Source organism: Hetaerina americana, unplaced genomic scaffold, assembly GCF_022747635.1.
Source record: "Hetaerina americana unplaced genomic scaffold, ioHetAmer1.1.p SCAF_3, whole genome shotgun sequence".
NCBI classification, from domain to species: domain Eukaryota; kingdom Metazoa; phylum Arthropoda; class Insecta; order Odonata; family Calopterygidae; genus Hetaerina; species Hetaerina americana.
Window position 1 is genome coordinate 100,893,480 of NW_027286874.1, and position 21,974 is coordinate 100,915,453.

The following is a 21,974-nucleotide window of genomic DNA, read 5'->3' on the forward strand; positions in this document are numbered from 1 at the left end:
CACCATTATCTTCAACCAGTTTATGAGAGAGGTAATGTCGCTAAGTTCTTCATTTCTTGACCGTTTCCAAGTACTTTAAAATCCTACTTTTAGTTCCCATTTCATGTAACCTAGGTAAGATAATTTCACTTCAAATTTTAGGGTTTAGGGTAGGGATTTTTTCAAGACGACATAAATGCGCACCGCTTTTAAGCTTGAATGTCAGAATAATTCTGTATTAGCTCCTTGAAATACGCAAAACAGCAATGATTTAGCGGAGCACCCCCGTTAGTATTCTGAATCGCGGGGGCAAAAATATGAAAATTTAGCTCGCGTCCTCAAGGTGTGGTTGATTCCTAAGCGATTTGCGATCCGGAGCGGTAAGAATGTTGAGGAACTCTCCTTTAAAATAACGCTGCGAAAGTTTTTTTTCCTGCTCTCACGCTGGCAAGGTCTTCGTGGCTATTGAAGAAAAGTTTCTCCTCTCTCTCTGCCGGCTGAATTCATTGAGATTCTGATGATGGCATGCACTGTGGAACAGCTCCAGCGAAGAAGTCAGTCACGCACGGCTAGAGGGCCATTAGACGGGTCCGACGGCGATAGTTGAGCGCATGTGGAGGAGGAACGGATAGCCGGCGTGTGAATGAGTTAAGGACAGAATACACGAGATACCTTAAAGAAATAAGAACTGTTGAGCGCATCTATGGATGGCGTTAACGGATGCATGTGAACGATGAACTCTCCCCATCTCCGATCATAAAGCAGGCTCGTCGTTTCCTCCTTGACGGAAATGCGGAAGAGGACGACTTTTCGAATTTCTATCGCGATATTTTTAGTCAGTTCCGCAGGGTACGTCACTAAAGAATACTGCTCGGACTTATTAAAAATTGCAGTCACTCGTACGAATAAGGTCAGCTACCGGGAAACCAAATATAATTCGGGCGTGGCAGCATTTAGTTTATTCTTATTCACCTCAGCAGTGTCCTTTCCATTATTTGAATTTTATCTCTGACAATCTCGCAAGTTTCAAAGAATGTCTCGTTAAAGATGGGTGTGCTTACCGTGAATTCTCGCTTTATGTTTTTAATTTTGGCGACGATTCATTGCAGTTATGCATTTCATTGACAGTGAAATCGCTTTCACTGCAATAATCGAGCTGAAAACTTCATCCGAACCCTGAAGGGGTGTGGCTCAGCCCGATGTAGATCTGGATCCTCATAGTGTGTTCCAAAACCATTACACCGTGCAACACAATATAGACGGTATTTCATCTGAAACCCCGACTAATGAATGAAGTTTTTTAATTTACCGACTCATGGAATACATGTATAATTAGTGGTCTTCCATCAGCAAATATTGTGTGATATTTTAAAAGTAGGCGACTTTAATGCATTTAATCTGCGCAATAAATAAGTTGGCAGGTTGATGGAAAACTTTTAATTTAAATTTTGAATTAGTGCCAAGGAAATGTAATTCAGAATTGACTCACCCAAAACATCATTTACTGGCATAAAGGTACGTGAATCAACCCGATTGTGAATGTAAACTAACCCGAATTGAATTACTGTTTTCTTGAGCTGACTGTATTCAATGGAGGACATTTCATCATGTTCCGTAATGGATATTTAGCCTGAAACCAATTTTTGTGTAATATAAAATATTTTTAATCTGTGCTTATGACTGAACAGCTATAAAAAATATAGCTTAGGTTGAAGGAAGTCAATGCATCTGATCACCTTTTGTTAATTGCTTAGTATTATCTGGCAATTTCATCTTTAAACCAGTACCAGATGTGAATGATTTGACAGAACTCGGTAGAAATCGTTGGTTTGTTTTTTCGGTTACGCATATTTTCCAAGAGAGACCAAATAAGTTCATTCTGAAAATTTATATAAATGCGGTTCTGATTGTGAAATGATGAGCCTTTAGTTTTTTTTTCATGAAAAAGATTTCCAGTCGTAACATTGAATGCGCATTGCTTTCCTCGCCTTTGCTTTCCATCCACTCGTCTCTTCTAGTCGCAACTTCTCTGTTCCTTCGGTGGGCGAAGAATAAAAGGAATTTTTCATGTTCATGGATGATATGGTTTTTCTAAAGACTCTCTAAAATATTGACGAGGTTAAATAGAGAAACTTGTTCATTCTATGTACATAAAACTCACAAGATTTTGTAATAGTTTTCATTTCCTCTGCGTAACTCCATTAGTATTCATTTCATAATATATCGTATAGCTTCCGTGTGAATACATTGAATTTAACATGCAATGAAATGCAATGGTTTGATAAAAAATAGAAATGGCTATTAAAAGTGCATTTAATTTGATAATCACCGTCTTTTTCCTGTAGTTTGGTAAATTAGCTATTTCTGTTTTACGTAGAAGCTAATTTTCTCGAAATTGCAGATTCTGGTGAAAATGAACTCCAGACACGCAATATATTTTTTTAGTGTAACGTGTTCTTATAAGTTTAAAATGAGGCTATATTGACAAATACGATTGCAAAAGCTCTTTAGGCTGTGTGTTATGCGTAATTTTTCGGGTACCAGATCTTCCTGGGAAACCACAACCTGCTCGGGGAAATGAGTTGCCATCACATGTCAAGGCGATCATCAGGTTGATTACTGCGGTTTTTGGTTTTTAGTGCTCTGATGGCTTTCGCTCCGTAAAGACATTTCCTTAAAAAATGTTATGAAAAACCAGACGCTGGATTGGAATCAATGGAATTGGGGTCGGCGGTTAGCTCACGAAACATCAGAGTTGGTATGGTATCGTTCGCAAACATTGACCTCAGCTGAGAAACTGTAGTTTATAAATTAATGCTATTATTCAATTTTGAGCATTAACACCCCCTACCGTTAGTAGTTTAAATGTATGTGATAAGTCCGGCCGAATTAGTCTGCAGTTGCAGACATCGTAGGTTATTTGCTGAATCCGTCGCTCTGTACTCTAAGCTAAATGAATTTATTTAGAAGAATACCACAGTAACTCAATAACATCTCCAATATTCTTTTAATTCTTGTTTAGGTTTATCTTTTATTACTTTTAATGCATTTGTTTAGGTGATTTCATTATCCTCATTCGATCGTGAATTGGTTTTGAACTAAGTTTACATATTCAATTAACGTTTTGTAGTCTTATTTCCCTGAATTCATAAAGTGCGGGGTTAAATTAAGGATTTCCGGAGAAGTCCTCCTAATGGACATGTTCTTTAACAGATCCCAGTGTCAGCGTTTCCTTGGGCGTGAAATTTCTTGCTGTGGGTCTCCATTCGTTCCCGCCGGGATTGGCGCCTGGTACGGAGGATTCCGAGAGAAGGGAGGCAAAGGCCGGATTTCCTCGAGATCCACTTAGAATGGACGGGCGGGGAGCAGTGAGTGCAGCATCCGAGACAAACTACACCGCATTGAATGCACAAAGCGGTTTTAGGAGAATTGAGTGTTTCGCATGGTTCATCTGAAGAATGGACGAATCCGGAAACCCGAGCTGGAGGGACGTACGTAAAAGTTCCGTCGCTTCGTCGGAGGGGTTCGGCTTCTGCTTTGAAGGTCCATCTGTCTGTCACCAGTAGGGCGTGGGTGGGGGGTGTGAGGAGAGTAGAGGGAAAAGAACAACGCTCCGGCGACGGAGAAAGTGCCTCTCTTTGATGAAAAAGTGCGCTATCGCGAGCGTTCGGAGCCAGAGAATGTCACTGTTTGTTGGCATGGTTTCCATGGGATACTTGGAGAACTTCGGAGAGTGGGGTGGAGGAACGCGCTCGTAGGAAGGGTGGTGGGGGGAAAGGTGAGCGAGAGGGAAAGGGAGGGATGGGGGTCGGTGCGGGGTGGGGGGGCAGGAAGGCCGTCCGGAAGATGGGGCTCGGAGGGGCGGGAGGTAAGTGGAATCCGCACGGCGATCTGCCGCGAGGCGTGAGGGGGCGAAGTAAAAACAAAAAAAAACAGAGGAGGATCGCACCGCGGAGGTGCGATCAAATCGCACGTTTGGCGTCATGTCGTGGAAGTGGGCACGGATAAAAAAAATGAACGCTTACGGCGTACCGGAGGTGGAGTGGGGAGGTTTGGGTAGTGCGCCCGAGGAGGGAGGAGAAAGGAAAAGGAAAGGAGAGGAGAGGGGCGACATAGTAATGGGAGGCCATTCGGGAAAGTATAAAAAAATATCGCTCAGTGGAAAGTGCAGTTTTGAAGTCTCCCGTCGCACGAGCAATTCGCTGCTCTCCCCCGAGATGACTTTCACTGCCGCACGTAGATACGTAAGTTGTCGCCGTCCGTTTTAAGTTTTCGGAAGGGCGAGGAAGTACGAGTTGGGCATCCCTTCCAACCCTCTTCCTCTCTCTCCCCTCATTTGCAAATCCTTGACTTGCACCTCCCTCCCTGCAGACTCGACCTGCCTTCTCTCTTCCCATGGGCGCCAGACCTCTTCCTTCCCTTCTCCCCCGCCTTTCCAATCCTACGCTTGGCTTCCCCCGCCCAAGGGTTATCCTATCAATATTCAGCGTCCAACCGCCTGGGCTCGAGATTCGCCAAAGACAAGGGGTTCAAGCTCGGGACAAGCTCGCTCACGTGCATGGGGGAAAGGGGGAAAAAAGGGAGGGAGACAGCTAAAAAAAAACGAGTGGAAGAAATCCGAGCCTAGGGTTTTCCGACGGCAGTAAATAAGAGAATGGGCTGGAAAGGTGAGGGGGGGGGGGTATCGAAAAGAGGTGCAACGACCTCCAAAGCTGCGATTCGCGTTTTTTTTCTCTCGATCATTGTGTGGGAAGAAAGGGCCAGGGAGGTCGTGGGGGACCGGATGTAAAAATCAATTCATTGTTATGTATCAATATATCTCGATAAAAAGTGAAAATCGAAGTTGGAGATATTCACCCGCTGCCAACCATTGAAATACCCATTGCGTTTGAGTAAGCGTCGTCCCCTTATTTGCTCTGCGTCAGCGAAATTGAACGAGCGTGCGTCATGAGCGAGCTATCGATGGCATACATGAAAATATTTGAAGGGATTTTAAGCAGATGGGTACGATTATTAGCGTCGTGAGTCAAGCTAGTCTCCATCTACCGTTGGATCATCGCGATTTTATCTGTAACTGGAAGGTTACGGCGTGACATTGCCTCGAGTAGCTTTAGAGAGGAATTTGGCATACTAAGGAATGCCTCTCTGAATGAAAATCACATTTATCTCCGAGCCTTATTTCATTCAATCCCCAACATTGAAAAACTCGACGTACAAATATCGAGTTGAGAAGAATTTGTAATGGACATATTAAGCGCATGGAACTTATCGATATCACCAAGTTCTCTATCGATATACGTGTAGTTGAAATCGAGGGTTGGAGAATGTTGGAGGAAGTTCAGCCAAATTTACTCTGAGCAACATTTAGACCGGGGTAAAAAATTAGCAGATCATAATATAAATACATACCGCACATACTAAATTGGCACGGATGAAAATATATGTGCCTACCGTACTCGACGGCATCACATTAGGCTCGTTACGGCATTGCATGTTGCAAGATGAATACGAAGTGCGGTGTGAAATAATATGCTAACCATTTTTTTATGCGAGCTTTTCGAACCTTTAATTTATATTGCATGCTTATATCGTTTGGAGTGACCCTATATTTTTCCATCATAATTGATGGGTAAGTGTGGTATTTCGTAATGCAATCAATGGATGCCAGAGCCCAGGGGTTATCGCACCTGCTGGATGACGGATTCTGTTTCAGTTGGCCCTTATGTTCTCACCCTTTCCACTCTTCCGACGCCCTCTCACGCACAGTTTATATACCTTTGAGTGGCCGCACGACAGTGGGCGAATGAATGCACGGCAGATCGTTGTCCTCGTGGCGTATTGCCACCGTCGTAAAATTTCGCCTGATTCGTAAGGCGGAAGGAATGCCGGCAAAGCTATTGGTTTTGTTTGCTGGAATGCATGTTTGTTCGGGTAGAACCCGACTGGTGGGGCTTTCTGTATTCTCGACGTAATCTTTTGAGTTCCGTTAAAGGTTTTTTTTGTAAATCCCATTGAATCGTGAGGAATCTAGAGCCTTTCCCAATTCGCGATTGTTCCGATCCAAATTTATTGGAGAGTTCCTAGGAATTTTCTTTAAAAGGATACTTTTGTCTTGAGCCCATTTCGAATCCGCGAAAGAAGTATTTTTTGCCTCCGATAGTCCGGAAGATGCCTGCTGTGTTGCCTTAATCCCTTAAGTAATGAGCCAGTAAATGAGCTGCTGCTGAAGTTTGTAGCTGAAATTCGACATGTCGCAAATATACATTTAATCTCGCCTAAAATTTGCAGTCTACATACAGTTCAGGAAGTATAATAGGAAGGAATAAGCATCAAAGGAAATATGTCAAAATTGACATGATTTTATCCTGAACATAATAATATGCACTACCTTTCTAGCGTGCGAAATTTAGTACAATTTATATTTACTTTAAAAAATGAAACGCCTCATTGTTACTGAATAAGCTTCTTTAATATTGTTGTTTCCTGTGTAAGAATAAACAGTTCGTGTTATGAAGTGAAAGGTAACCTTAGTCGTTTTATTCCCCATAGGAAAAGTATTTTAATTGTGTTCGTGAACTCGTAACTCTTGTCGCGATTATCTTCACTGGCATTGGGATGAATAACATCAAGCTGCTAGCAATCGAGATAGACTGAAGAAATAGTTGATGCGTGATTTAAATTTCTTTCAGAAACGTACGCATGTGTAACCAACGTAACGTAAACAATGATATTTATTGGTACGTATAGTATTCACTTTACTGTTAATACTTGAATTGAAAATTCCAATTTGGAAAATATTGTCCTTGACTGTCATTTGATGTCATAGCAAAAGACTCATTTCTTGACTAGTGTGGTCTACTTACTCGCTCTACATTGGAAAGGTAATCTTATTATTTGTTTGAGAACTGGTGCTTTTGTCTTAATATAAAGGTCACTTCCCACGGCTACCAGTCATTCTCGGGAGCACACCTACCAAAATCAAGCTGGGAGCGCCCGTCCTAATAGGCGTTAACGAGGATATCCTGAGGCATCTCCGTGGGGTTTCATCCTTCGTCAAAGCGGAAGATCTTGGAATGATCCCACCATAATTTTTATCCTCCCATGACAGAAATAAAGAAGTCGAGATAAATAGTAAGTAGTATATATATATATATAAATATATACATATATATTTATATATATACATATACATACATATACATATACGAGGGTCATCCGGAAAGTAGTACCCGTTCGTGAAATAAAGACACAAAAGTAAATATTAACAAACATAAAAAATTTTATTTGAAAGAGGATACTTTAAACTACTTCTCAACATAATCTCCAAGCAAATTAAGGCATTTGTCATAACGTGTGACAAGTTTCTGTATTCCTGCTGCATAGTCCTTCGCCGCCAGCTCATTGAGATACGCGAGGGACCCATCTTGCACAAATTTTTGCATAATGCAGATGGTGTTTAACAATTTCATGAACAATTGTTCGAGAAACATTGGGAAAATGCTCACAGATGTCATCAATTGTGACGCGCCGATCGTTCCTCACGAATTCGTCAACTGAGCTCACCAGTTGGTCTGTAATGACCGACGGTCTCTCCGAACGCTCATCGTCGTGTGTGTTCCCCCTCCCCATGTTGAAGTTGCGACACCACCGCCGAACAGACGACTCGTCCATTACATTGTCTCCATACACCTCCTTTAATTGGCGATGAATATCACATGGGCGAACGTTTCTTGCATTGAGGAATTTAATCACTGCCCTCACTTCACAACTGGCGGCGTTCTCAATTTTTTTAAACATTGTAAACAATCACAGAAACAACACAGGCAATGCTAGCGTCACGCAACTTGGCTCAGAGAAGGCAGACAAGCCACTGAAGCTATCTGACCTCGTCCAGCGGCTACTCGCGTCGTCAGCACTTCATGCGGCACGAACGGGTACTACTTTCCGGATGACCCTCGTATATTTATATATATATACATAAATATATAAATATATACATATATATATATATATATATATATATATATATATATACTCATATATACAGAAACATATATAAGGAAAAGGGATAGGAACACGTATAAAGGACGAACACAATAGAGGTGGGGAAGGCGGAATCAAACGGATCACAAGAGTAAAAATATCTCCTCAACCGGGACTCGAACACCGGATCTTTCCACTTGCCGGGCGGATGCTCTTGGCGACATATAAGACCCACGGATCTCAGGGTAAATTACATATCCTCGATAGCTCAAGTGGTTAAGAGCATCCGCCCGGCAAGTGGAAAGATCCGGTGTTCGAGTCTCGGTTGAGGAGATATTTTTACTCTTGTGATCCGTTCGATTCCGCCTTCCCCACCTCTATTGTGTTCGTCCTTTATACGTGTTCCTATCCCTTTTCCTTATATATGTTTCTGTATATATGAGTATTAATTCGCCGTTAGGCGGGATTTCGTATTTGAATGTGTATTTGGCCAATGTGGCTCATCTCTTTCTTCTGGCTATGCGTGCCACGAAACGCACTGTTCTTTTCCTGTATGATGTTGTATGAATTCTAAACACTGTCCTTTCCTCTTGTGTATTGTCTATTTCTCCTTTGGTGGGTGAAACAGCCCCCGGACGCCATCTCTTGGCTAAAGAATCGGGGCGCTTGGCGACATATAAGACCCACGGATCTCAGGGTAAATTACATATCCTCGATAGCTCAAGTGGTTAAGAGCATCCGCCCGGCAAGTGGAAAGATCCGGTGTTCGAGTCCCGGTTGAGGAGTAATTTTTACTCTTGTGATCCGTTCGATTCCGCCTTCCCCACCTCTATTGTGTTCGTCCTTTATACGTGTTCCTATCCCTTTTCCTTATATATGTTTCTGTATATTTGAGTATTTATTCGCCGTTTGGCGGGATTTCGTGTTTGAATGTATATATATATATATATATATATATATATATATATATATATATATATATATATATATATATATATATATATATATAAATTCCGCCACAAAAGTTACTTTTGTTTACATCAGCAGTCGCCAGTTTGCAGTCTTACAATGAGAAGGTTAATATTTTGACCGTAGCAAATGAGAGTGGTCTGACCTAAGTGCCAATTAGTTTCAGTTTGGGCCTCAATTGTCAAACTATCCTAGGTTTGCAGTATTATTTGTGTAAAAATCAAAGAACTGCCTCCAGCGTCTTCTAGCATCATGAAAATAGTACGAGAAGTGCACATGAACAGTTTTAGAGTATCAGTGCTGGAAATTATGTAGTACCGGTTTAAAATATATTTATAAATGGAATGTTAACTTCGGCTGAAACGGGGTGAATGAACCTTGAAAACGGTTGAGGTTTAGAGATATCTCTAAGTTATAATCCTCCTAAGTCATTCCATTAGAATTGGAAATGCATCACCTGAATTTTAGAAATGTTGAAATAATCATGGAAGTAATTTAAAAAAATAAAACGGAACAGTTTATCCCACATAACCTTTCAGGTCAGCTGCCCACATCACGTTAACGATCCATCAATGAAAGATAACCCGTTAATTCCGGATGAACTCACCACTTTTCAATCGCGATTCTGACGTGGAAAAAAATTCGATGTGAGTGACCCGAATTCAATCGCGGATGATAATTTCCAGTCAATCGACCTCTGCGGCGCGGCCACTGTTACGCCCTCCTCCTGTTTACGCGCGCACCCCAAAGCTTTTCCTCAGCCTCCCGACCTATTCTGATTTTCTCTCACGCACACACCTTCGAATCGAAATTTTCTCACTCCAATCTGTCTTGTTTCTCATCAACACATCCTTTCCTTTCCCCATTTCCATTGTTCTTTGCAAGCATACTTCATCGTTTTCTGTATTCCATCCACCTTTCCCTTCGTATTCGGCATGTTTGAGGTTAATCTCTGTGACTATACTTCCCGATTGTTACGTGATCACAGCTATTTCAATTCGTATTCTATTTCCAGGAATTTTAGGCAAAACAATTCCCCTCAGTCGTTATTACACGTCTAGATAAACGGATGTTCACTTGTCATTGCTTTAGGAACGCTAAAATTTTACCTCGAAGAATTTATTTTCTCTTTACTGGTTCCAACTGATAGTTTTCATCAGTTCTTTTGCTGTTGTTTTTTTGTACTATAGCATGCATTCCCAAGAATTCGGTGTGGTAGTGTCATTTTGGGATTTGCACCGTGTAGGGTGGAATATTCTACTATCTTACGCAATACATTTAGTTTTAATTTGTGTTCATGTAATTCAATTTAATATCATGGATCGAACGCTTGAAGAATATAAATAAACAGACGGTTTCGTAGATTACTGAATAAATACAGAACCTTTCTTATAAAATAGGCTTATGCACTAACATTCTCCTCACACTCACAGCTCTTGTAATTTCTTACTTCCCTAAATTTTCCGCTTATCGTCAATATCCCAATTATCCTTGGTTCTTCTGGTGTGTTTATCCAAGCTTTACACACATTACAGCAAATTCAGTTTGTTAAATGTTACTATGTATTCAATTAAAATACGATGTCAAACATCCTTATTGAAGGTATGACTGAAGATTTTCTAAATTTTAAATTTTAAATTTAAATGAAGTTTTCCTGGGATATTTTTCAACTAAAATAAATTGTTAATAAGCTTTTTCGCGCTAATTGATATTTCATTCGTCTTAAAGAGTATCTTCGCTGAGTAGAGTATATTTCGTCTTATAGCACCTCTACTTATTTTTACTTCTCCAATTCAAGCACTTTTTACGCTTATAAGAGCAAGTTAGTGTGATTGGATGCCTGAAATTAGTATCATCGTCATTACCCCAGCAAACAATCCACATTTCGTAGTTTCTTTTCGTGTAATATAGTTTCAAGAACGAAATAAAGAAAATATAGTAACAATTTTCCCCTAGATAAGTTAAATAGTACGACCGGTTAGGGGGAGAGGTTTATCCAGTAAAAACTACTGATTGAGTTGCTGCGTTACCACACTATCAGCGAAATTGGGTTGAAAATATTAATGAATTATCATGGTTTCATTCAGTGTTTATCCTTGGAACGGGAATGCTTGTTCGATGAGGTTTTAGGACTGACAAATTTAAACATTTAAATTTTGAAAAGGTTAGAATTAGTAAAAATATACCATTCTTTCTAGAATTTCTTTGCATGGACACAAAAATATAGATATCTCATCAATGCATGCTCATACTTCAACTATATGCTTCCACAAATCTGATATTTCCCATTTACAACCTATTGACTTCTTTCTTTTACGCACCCCTCCTTAGTGTGCCCATCTTTTATTTTTGTTCGGTGATCATCCCCCCCTGAACGTCGGGGAATTCCCTCTACGGTTAAGTGCGGTCATGTGTATGTGAAAACTCAGCAAATTGATGCTCCTGCTGATTACCCGCTGAAAGTGCTGCCTTTACCTCTATTAATTTTCCTTGTGCCAAATAAGACTTTTATGAGCAGGTGCTAGGTACACCACCCTTTCTCGCCGTGAGAGACGCCAGTTCTCTGTAGCGCTTAGAATCATATAACCCCTATTTTTCATTATTTAGCCACGTTATCTATCCCGGAGCGTATGCCTGCGATGCAATCACGTCTTATAGCTGGTGCCAGACGACCTATACTTTAACCCCGTTCTGAAAAGTTGTCTGTTGATAGTGGCAAACTATCCTCACTTTTACACGACCAATTACTTAAGGACGCCAAGGACATTCCCCCTGGAAATCCGGATGCGATAAATGGATAATCTTTCCCTGAGGCCAATTAATCACAGTTCTGTGCACCAATTAATGGCACCTCCACCAGTTTTTTCCCCCTCCCTCATTCCTCTCCGCACGCACGCACTCACGTTTCCACTCCCGTACATTTTTCTTTGGCAGCGCAATCCTTCTTCCACCAACGACGGTTCACCCTCGGAGGAAGAGTTCCACTCGGGCGCTGGAGTTGAAGGGGAAAGGAGAGTTGGTCTTTGTTTTTTTCTCTCGCTGTGATGGACACAGTTTTGAAGTACTTATTAATTCACGTGCCATTCGTGCTTGCGAAAAATACCAAGAACAATTCAAGTTTGTCGCATTTACTCTGTAGGCGAAGCACTACAGTAAAATATTTTGCAAAAAATGTTTTTTGAAATCCAACAACTCTCGATTCCTTCTAATGGACTACAAATATGTTCAATGGATATTCCCCAATGTAAATTATTTTATAATCTCTCATTCAGTGAAAATTACTGATTGAGTAACTCAAAATGATATGAATGTTTCCTTTGTTTTTTAATTAAGTTATTTCCTTCGTAAACTATAATTTCCTTATTTCAACTTTAACTCTTTAATTTACTAAAATATTCCTTTCGTAAGTCATTTTCCTACTTATATTTTAATGGGAACTATGTAAGAAAAGTAAGACAAATTAATGAAGTTCTAAACTGATATGAATATAACTTAAGTCTTCCTAACTAAGGCAGATCACCAGTTCACAGGTTAGTTGAAGTAGGCGATATTTTTTGTCAAAAAAAAAGGGTTCATGTTTAATCATTAATACACTACGGTAACTCATTGTTAGATTCCAATACAATCAAATTGGCCAGAATTAAATTTAAGAGAATTCCTCGGTCCGTTTCTAGGTCCACAAGAATCATTTCAGTATTGATCCTTAAATTCAGTATTTTCAGACGCATGTCATCTTGGTTACTGGGTACTTGCAAACTCTATTACTCTCGACTCCGTCTGTGTATTTTATTTCTTTTTAGGTCATGCAAATTAATTCCCTTCTGAAGAAAATTCTGATTGTGCACTTAACCATAGAGAGAGGGAGAGAGTTGAACATTTTGAATGAATTTCTGTGTCCTGCATTAAGTTTCATTTCGATGTTACTCTGTGTGAACTTTCCCAATCGTTTTAACAAAGCCCATGGGAATAGTTTCTTGATTCTCGCAAAAGCAAACAAACTGTCGTTCGAGGAGAAATCGCATTAATTTCCGTTCTATGCAATGCTTTGGGTAAAACCGTGCGGAGGATTCAGTCCAAACAAGGCAAGCGATGCTTTGATCTTTCATCGACGCTCACTTAAATGCCTACCGAATGGGAGAGCATGGTGAGAGCAAAGAAAACACCGTGGAACTCGAGGAGGCAATGTAACCTTTTAGAAAATCCTCATAGTCGCTATAAAAACCAGTGCGGAGGGAACAAAGCAATGCAATGCCATAATGTCGTCTTCTGTAACCGCCGCTGGTTTCCAGCCCTTCAAGGGATGTGGAGGGCCCTACATATTCATCAGTGTCTTCGTGAAGTAATGGAGGGCTCTCCGCCCGCTGCCGAACACATTCGCGCCCCCTCGATCGGTTTGATACGGCGTGAATACTTTGGTTCGGAGATGCGATCGTTCTTCCGGAGAAAAAAGCTATTCACTCCGGTCGAAAATCGTTTTTCTCCCAGATACGAGGTGAACAAAAAAGGCAGACGTGTTGCGGCGATTCTATGCTTTTTTTCATCAGTTCGCAATGGATCCGGTGGCTGACTTATTCCATTTTTTCTCTCCTCACTCGTTATCGCCGAAGGAGAGATCTCTGGCCTACTGAGAAAAAAATCTCCCGTCCCCTCCCCTACTCCGACTGTGTGCCAGGTAAGTGTTGGGCAGGGAGGAGAGAGGGGGAAGAGGGGAGTGCGCCGTGAGATCGCCGCGGAGATTCCTCCTATTTTTTTTATTTTTTTCAAAAATCGTGTCTCGCTTGGGATGATGTACGTCCATGGCCTACTGCTCGGAAGTTTTAAGGGGTTAAAGCATGGCTCCGACAAAGGAAGTTGCCGGTAACAGCCGGGGCCGGGAGCGAGGGTGACGGGGGGAGGGGGCTGGCAGGAAACCGTAGATGAAGGCGTTTAAATGGCTTGCTGGCGGAATCCAAGTGTGCCAGCGATGCCTTCGTATTGCATGCAATACCCTCCAGCTTGGAACCCACGGTCTGTTCGACGCGACACACTTCAGATTCGGCAGAAGTGGAACTTCTCTCCGGACTTGGCCTCCCCGAGATGGCCAGCGGGCCGGCAGCTCACGTGGGCAGAGACAATACAAGCCATCCCCTTAGGGATATAATTTATGAATGAAATATTATTTCGCCAAATATTTAAAACTCATATTCATAGCATTAAATCCATTGCAGAATTCATGTTCAATTTATTTTTTTTTAAGCATTCAAAATTCACAGCGCTTACAATCGTTGAATTGTGGCTACCATGGAGGGTAGGTAGTTATTATCAAGCGATAGTGATTGACAAAATAGTAAATGCCTTTATTGAAAAGGGAAATTGTCACAGCCCAACAAACACTAATTCAGCCGAGTTCCTGTCCTTTAACTAATAATACTATTCCTCATTCGCACATTCATATATTTTAAACACCTATTCTGCATGGATGAATGCAGTAGGCAATATATATTATTTGCGCTTTATCAATTTGATATTCACACCACCTACGTCTCTAAACATTTGATTATGACTCCTGAAGATGGTATATAAGGTATCGTAAGCCAAGGTCGGGTGAATAGTAAATGAAATAGTGGAATTCACAAATTATTTTCTCTTTTCTTCATCATTCTAGAAAATTCCATTCGGTAACAAACCTGATACCATGCATTTCACTCGGGGCAAGATTTAAGGCGAGGGCCCTCAAAATGGACGATGTATGCCGCCAGGCGTCGATATGATATTGAGAAGGATTGATACGGAGCGGAGGGTTAATTGGGGTGGATAGAAAAAAAGATATTTAAAAATCCACCAATGTGTGGAGTAGTGTCAAGGAGGCCGTTCTGTAGACCGAAGAAGAATTATTCTTAAGGCCGGGTTCGACTAATCAATTGAGAGGGTTTAAGCTGGTCCTTTCATGGCATTGAACTACTAGTTTCTGTAATTGCTGAACTAGTTTTTTGACATTTTTGATGAAGTTTTTTCGGGTCTTCCACCGGCTCAGGGGTTCCATGGAACCCCTGAGCCGGTGGAAGACCCGAGAAAACTTCATGAAGAATATACGCCGGGAAAGCACCAGATCTTAGTTTTTTGACACTTAATAGTGTATATTGATGAAATGAAATATGTAAATTAAAAAAACTGCAAATCTAAAGATTGCTCTGGATATATTTCTGACAAGAGCTCCTTAAGACATTTTTTCTAATGTTTCCATTACGAGCAGTATTCTTAATATTTTCAAAGTTTTCCTTTCCAGGAGTATAATTCAATTGAAGTCATTTAATTTATCGGAAATTATGTTCTTATACATGTATTTTAATCCTCCATCTTTTAATTCTCTGGACAGTCTCGTCGGTACACTGTATTAGACCCAACATAAATTATGTTAATGTTACAATACAAACAATGTTAATATCACAAAAGTAAAAAATTATTAACTATTAGGATTCTGGACGACTACTATCTTAAATTTATATGTTTAATGCTGCAAATGAAATAAAGTAGTATTAATTAGATGGCATGCCTTAGTTCTCTTTCTACAAGGTACTCTCTCTAAATCTTGGGTAAATGCGGGTGAGCATGGAAGTAGATACGGCCAAGGACATTGAGAGAACAGCGGGGAGAAGTACCGAGGCCTGGTCTCTTTTTCCAGCACGGGATTTAGAACTTCCTCGGCTTGGATTATCAAAATCGAGCGGGAAGTTGTGGTTGCAAAATTAAGATGAGATACATACATTTTTGCGTGAAACTGTTATGGAACGGTGTCTGTGTTATCTTTGCGAGTTTTTGACTGCGGTTTATGGTTCGATGCGCATGAAAGTTTTGGTCAAATCATCACAAAAACTTAGGAAACCTCCCAAAATGGATCCGCTGCGTGCGAACCATTTACTCTTTGGTAAAATGGATGTTTTTACGCCGTGAATCTGTAGAGAGGCTTTCTTAATGCCGTACATGCAATGTCACAGGCATTCGTATTCGTGCGCGAGGCGCCACAGTCCACGAGGTTAAAGCCAACTTTAAACACTTATGGTGTTTACACTCCGACAAATTCCAAAGAAACTGCGGGAGATGCCGCAACAGTAACTTTTAACGGAGTCATCCGCATTTTGTCACAACATCTAGTTCCTTTAAAAGCCCCAAAATTTCAGAGTTTAAGAGGACGCCTCGGTAGCTTAAGTGGCTAAAGCACTCGACCGGATATTGAGGGATTTGGGTTCGAATCCCAGTCAAGGCGAATGATTTTTACACTCTGAAATTGTTGCATTGAAATGCACATTAGCGGATGACTCCGTTAAAAGTTACTGTTGCGGCATCTCCCGCAGTTTCTTTGGAGTTTGTCAGAGTGTAAACACCATAAGTGTTTAAAGTTGGCTTTAACCTCGTGGACTGTGGCGCCTCGCGCACGAATACGAATGCCTGTGACATTGTATGTATGGAATTTCGTCACAACATCTAGTTCCTTTAAAAGCCCCAAAATATCTGAGTTTAAGAGGACGCCTCGGTAGCTTAAGTGGCTAAAGCACTCGACCGGATATTGAGGATCTGGGTTCGAATCCCAGTCAAGGCGAATGATTTTTACACTCTGAAATTGTTGCATTGAAATGCACATTAGCGGATGACTCCGTTAAAAGTTACTGTTGCGGCATCTCCCGCAGTTTCTTTGGAATTATATTTGCTCTTGATACTATCGTAAATTTGGATAGGAAAATTTAATGTTTTAATCTATTATATTTTAAGCTTATTTTTCTTACTTTATGTGGGTTTCTGTTCCACCGTTTGTTTTTTGACTACCGCAAATTCAGGGATTTTTTCTGATGTCTTTTAAAATACTAATTGTTGTCTTTTTCTGTTGAAAGTATGTCTGTAAAATTTTGTATGCAGTAATCTAAGTTTGGAGAACTTCGAAAATTTCTTTGTGGGTCGAACTACTTTCAAACAAACTCTGTTTTTATTATTTTAAATTTTCTAATTATAGGCCTAAATTCTACGATCGATAGCACAGCTATATTTGTAGCCAGTGGTGTATAGCATGTGTGTCTGTTACGCGGAAAATATTTAAAACCAGTTACAATGACGATTCTGAATATGGTTTTTAATGCAATCGTTTATAAGGGTTAATAACAAGGCATCCGAGTTTCCATATTCAATTTTAAGTTACCCAACGATATAGCACGTGCATGCTTACGAGTACTTAGATGAATGAGATCAAAACTGCCAAAACAGAGTTAGTTACTGGAGTAATTTTTCGATTCAAACACATACAAAGTCTGTCCCAAAAATGAGTACAATAAATCTGGGGGAATACAATTTATGGCAGATCAAATTAAAAATTGCTAAAATTCTTCAAGAGAGCACCCTTATGTGTCGAACCTCTAATGCCAGTGCCTCCGCCAGTTGTGGTATGCTTCCTGTAAGGCATCAACATGACCCTCGTTCAGGCCCCTTTGTCATGGCCCCTTTATCATAATCCAGTGGTCCAAAATGGTACTCAAAGTGGTTATACTTGGTTCGTATTCACAGACCCACGTCTCGTCACCAGTAACCATATATTCTAGAAAATTCGGGTCCAAGAGATCCAAGGCAAGATTGTCATACAAGCAGTCTGACGACAGCGCTTTGGGGACCATCTTGGCACAACTTTCTTATGGCTAAATCTTCTGTAAGAATGCAATGCACTGTGGTTTTCTGAATATTAAAGTCGCTCCATCGAACGTGGAATCGTGCATTAGTGATGTGACCCTCGAACAGGGGTCAGGTTTTGTAGTGATCAGCACACTGAAACGGCCACGGCCGGCCGTCCACGTCGGTGGAAAAAATCGAATTTTTTTTGGACAAACCGTGTAGTTACTCCAATGAGTAAGATATTGGTTTCAGGGTTACTCTCCCCATGAGTGATTTATATGTATATTACGCTACATTTCTAGCTCCGTCGAGAGTTATTCTAGTATTAGATTAAATTAAATTACTAATTCTATTAAATTATTAGTGCAGAAAGGTCCAAACGTTTTCAAAAACTGAAAGTTTTATTTTGTCTTTAATTTGTATCCTGCATTGGCTCTCGGTTTTATTTTTGAGTCGTATTCACACACTGTATTTTTGGATGTTTACGTTGCGCGGCATGATAAAGGGTTGGTTCCCTCATCGAGGTGTTTTTATTCCATTTTCCTAATTTTTTTCCTCCGGTTTTACAGAATTCCTTCTCGCATAAGCCTGTGCAGAAGACCGTCGAACAGAGAGCCTCGAGGTAACATTTTGCCGTTTAACCCCGTAAAGGTTTCAACTCTTGAAAGGGATAACACTAAAGTAAAACCTCATCAACATACAAGTGGAGGTAAACAAGCTCTCACCTGCAACCAGGTGTGCTTAGCAGTCTTGTTTCGCTCAGCACGTCTTCCCTTCATCTTCTCACGGAAATGAATGCCCGCTCACAAAAGAGTTAGCCCGACAGGCTTCTCATTACGAAGGGTTGACGGTTCCACGTCCTCCGCAAGAGAACATGCTCGAGGGGCCCGTATCCTCTCCCATCCCTCTGCCCTCGTATCGCGAAAACCAATTGCCCTCATCCGCATTTCGTGTCGCATTCGCTACTTCTGCTGCGGCGCTCGTACGACTCGTAAAAATGGTTCGATTTGCGGCCCTTTCACATCTCCCTGAATTACGTAAAATACTCGTTTCCATCCAACCCCTGATAAATTTTATAGCCCGGGAAATACAATTGATTACTATTCTCCCATGGCAAATCCTGTAATCGTGAACACAAGCCAGTTGGCAAATGAGTTGAGCATGATTGATTAATTCCTGTTATCACGAATTCCTTAAGAACAACATCATTTTCCACACTCGCAAGAGTATTAATTAATTAGTCTTAAAGTTGGCTTTTGTAACAGAAGTTTACTGTAGGCTCTCCTTCTCCCCTCGCTTACATTCATCTTAGAACGAGTGCTGTTGTAGCATTTCTGCTATAACTGAATGCTGGAGCGATGGAAATTCCGTGCTTGGGAAGTGAAACAAAGTGAATAATAATTTTAGGCAACGTAAGAGCATACAAATTTCTCTTCTGATTTTAAAATCCTAATGGAAGGTAATTTACGGTGGTTCACCATCCGAAAGAACCAGCTATGTGTAAACAGTGTCAGTTGAATAAATGAAAAACTCCAATAGCCGTAAACAGTTTACCTTTCAAAACAAAGTACAAATGAGATTATTTGGCTAACGCCACAAGTCAAAGGATGGGAAAGGTATCATAGGTCTTTATTTTGAAAGGTAAACTGTTTACGGCTATTGGAGTTTTTCATTTATTCAATACTACTAGCCGTAAGAGTTCAATTCTCTCAATAGTGTCACTTGAGATGAGCATTTCTCCGTAAATTGTAATTAACAGTTACAAATCAGTGCATCCGTTCTACAAGTGCATTGCGTTTATGCATTAATTGAAGTATTGAAATGGAAGTGGCACTCTCTCTTCAGCTAGCTAATTTCCGAATATTTCGAAATCTTTAATATGCATACATGATATTCTGAAATGAAATTTGAAAGTAAATTCAGTAGAAAAAATTGAAGAAAGAGCGGAAAATACTACAACTGACTTATAATATACATAATATAATAAATCAAAATCCTTAACGGAGTCCCTGTTAAGGATCCCAATTGGGTAAGAGTGTTTGCATCTGTAGTTGGTCACTGGCGAGAAAATAACATGCACGCAAACTACTACAGAAGGGCATTCTGGTTGAGAGGTTGCGGTTGATCACTGTCGTGGAATTTCTTATTCCGCAAACCATCACAACAAATTTATTTTTCTTCGAAAGACGAGTGGTGCTAACTTATTACGGCTATGGGAGCTTTCCTTTAATTAGTTATCATTTAACTTATAGAATGATGTTTTTGTTCACCCACAGATAGTTATTCATCGTATTCTGTTCATGTTTGAGATACGCCCCGATTAGGAAACACATGTATCAACATTTATTTTTGCTTTTTATTATGAAAAGCTTCATTTTAATTTGTTTTCAAACAACTTCCTTGGTGTTGTTTCTAACTGTATTAAAATAGTTGCAGTGACCAAAGTACCTCTCTCTTTATTATGCGCTTCCTATTTGATTCAATGCTAATTGCTTGAATTGAGCAGGCTACTTTCTTTAAAGGCACTCATTGACTTGAAATGCAGTAGTGCCAAGCTCCTCGTTATAAAAGCTGTGTTCAATTCTCAAGACGAATTACAAACATTCCTCTTTGAAGCTTCCGTTTTTCTAATGAAAGCAGGTGGCTGCGAGCGAACCGTTAATGGGTGGAATTCTGAGCAAGTACCATCTGGGCAATGCTCCATTTAGCAATCCATTAAAGCGTTCGATTTCGTATCGCTTCGGGGACTTGCATGACGATTATCATCGGTAGTTGGGGGCTAGTATGCTGAGACATGGAATTGGGCGCGCCTTCGAATGGAATTAAATAGGTTGCAAATTGAGAGAGGAGTTCCAATAAGAGCATGGCGGGTTTTTCTTCATTCCTCCTTTTAAGTGAATGGCGTGAAACGGCATTGTTCCAGACCTGCAAAGATTTGATACTCACCTTAGGTAATATCCATGGAGGGCGAGATTTAGCCCGCCAACTTCTCTCATCCAACTCTGAAACCATACCTCGATCTTCTGATAAAATTCACTGCCTTTCTCTTTAAAACTCGTAAGCTAATTTTGCCTTACGCATTTCTTTTTCCGTTTATTTAAATCATTCACCTTTCATTTTTTCGATTGTAGGGTATGATGCCAATAAGAAGACAGGCGATGCCTCCCCACCCATTATGAAATGGATCACACGGAACGATCGACTTTCACTGAAATCCCACGATTTTTCTTTCGTAATCGTTCGAGGAAAGGAATTTGAACTATCATTTATATATATAATACCATAAAATATCGCCGTTCCCAAAATTTTGTAAAACCTTTCCCGAGTGACCGTCTTTTGGTCACTTTCTCGTATGCAGTGTTTCTGTCGGCATGAGAGATCGGTGGGGTAGGACGTAGGGATAGAAGTTGGGTTAAACGGTTTATGTTATTCGTTCAAGCAAGAGCTGGTACATATGCCTGGAAAATATGAAAAATAGTGATAAAACTAGCGATTTTTAGTTCAGTCTTTTTTAAAATGCTTACATCAGTGTGCAGAAATGACTACTTGTACAATGCATGGAGAGTACCTGTAAATCTTCACCGTATTTCGATATTCATTAAAATCAAAGAATATTCGAATACCAAATTTTAAGGATTTATAATTTAATCATCCCTGGTGTTGTTATTACGAAAAATTGGTAATTTGACCTGCGAAACGTGACAAATTCAGTGAAATGCGAGGCTGAGGCATCTCCGGTTGAGGCACGATAAGGACACGAGGAAGCTGATAAGATTCCGGTGGTCCGATTTACGACAGCCGTTCTTAGATTCCTCCCAATCCAATCGCTCCGATGCTCCCTGTTCATACTCATCCTCCCACAAAATAGTACTCCGTCCTGGCGCAGAGGGCGTGGGGGAGAGTGGGCCAGGAGACGGAGGACAAGATACGACGACGATGATACAAGATTTGACAAAGCTGACGATGCCCACGGTCCCACCGACGGCTCTCCCCCACTTAGGAGCGACCAAGCTCTACCTTTCCGCCTTCCGGCAACCCCTCTCGATTTCACTCCCGCTTGAAGAACGCCCCTCACCCCCACACGATTGTCGCCTCTTCGCGGAGGAACTCGGTCGATTGATTATTTCACTCTCGCCCTCCTCCCGTGGCGCCCATCCCTGCCTGCGTGCCGGGGGAAAAACATCCGAAGCAACCGTTTTTGAGAGAGAGGAACCGTCGATTGGGTAACTGCCGACTTATCAAAGCGGATGAATCGCACAGATGAAGGATGACGACCTCCGTTATATGCACTCCCTGAAGCGGAAATTTCTACCAGGCATCCCGGTGATCTTTGTGGTTATCCCTTTCCCCTTAACAGTTAGGGGATAATGTCTACTTCGCATTAACGTATTAGTGGGATGCTATTAGGGGAT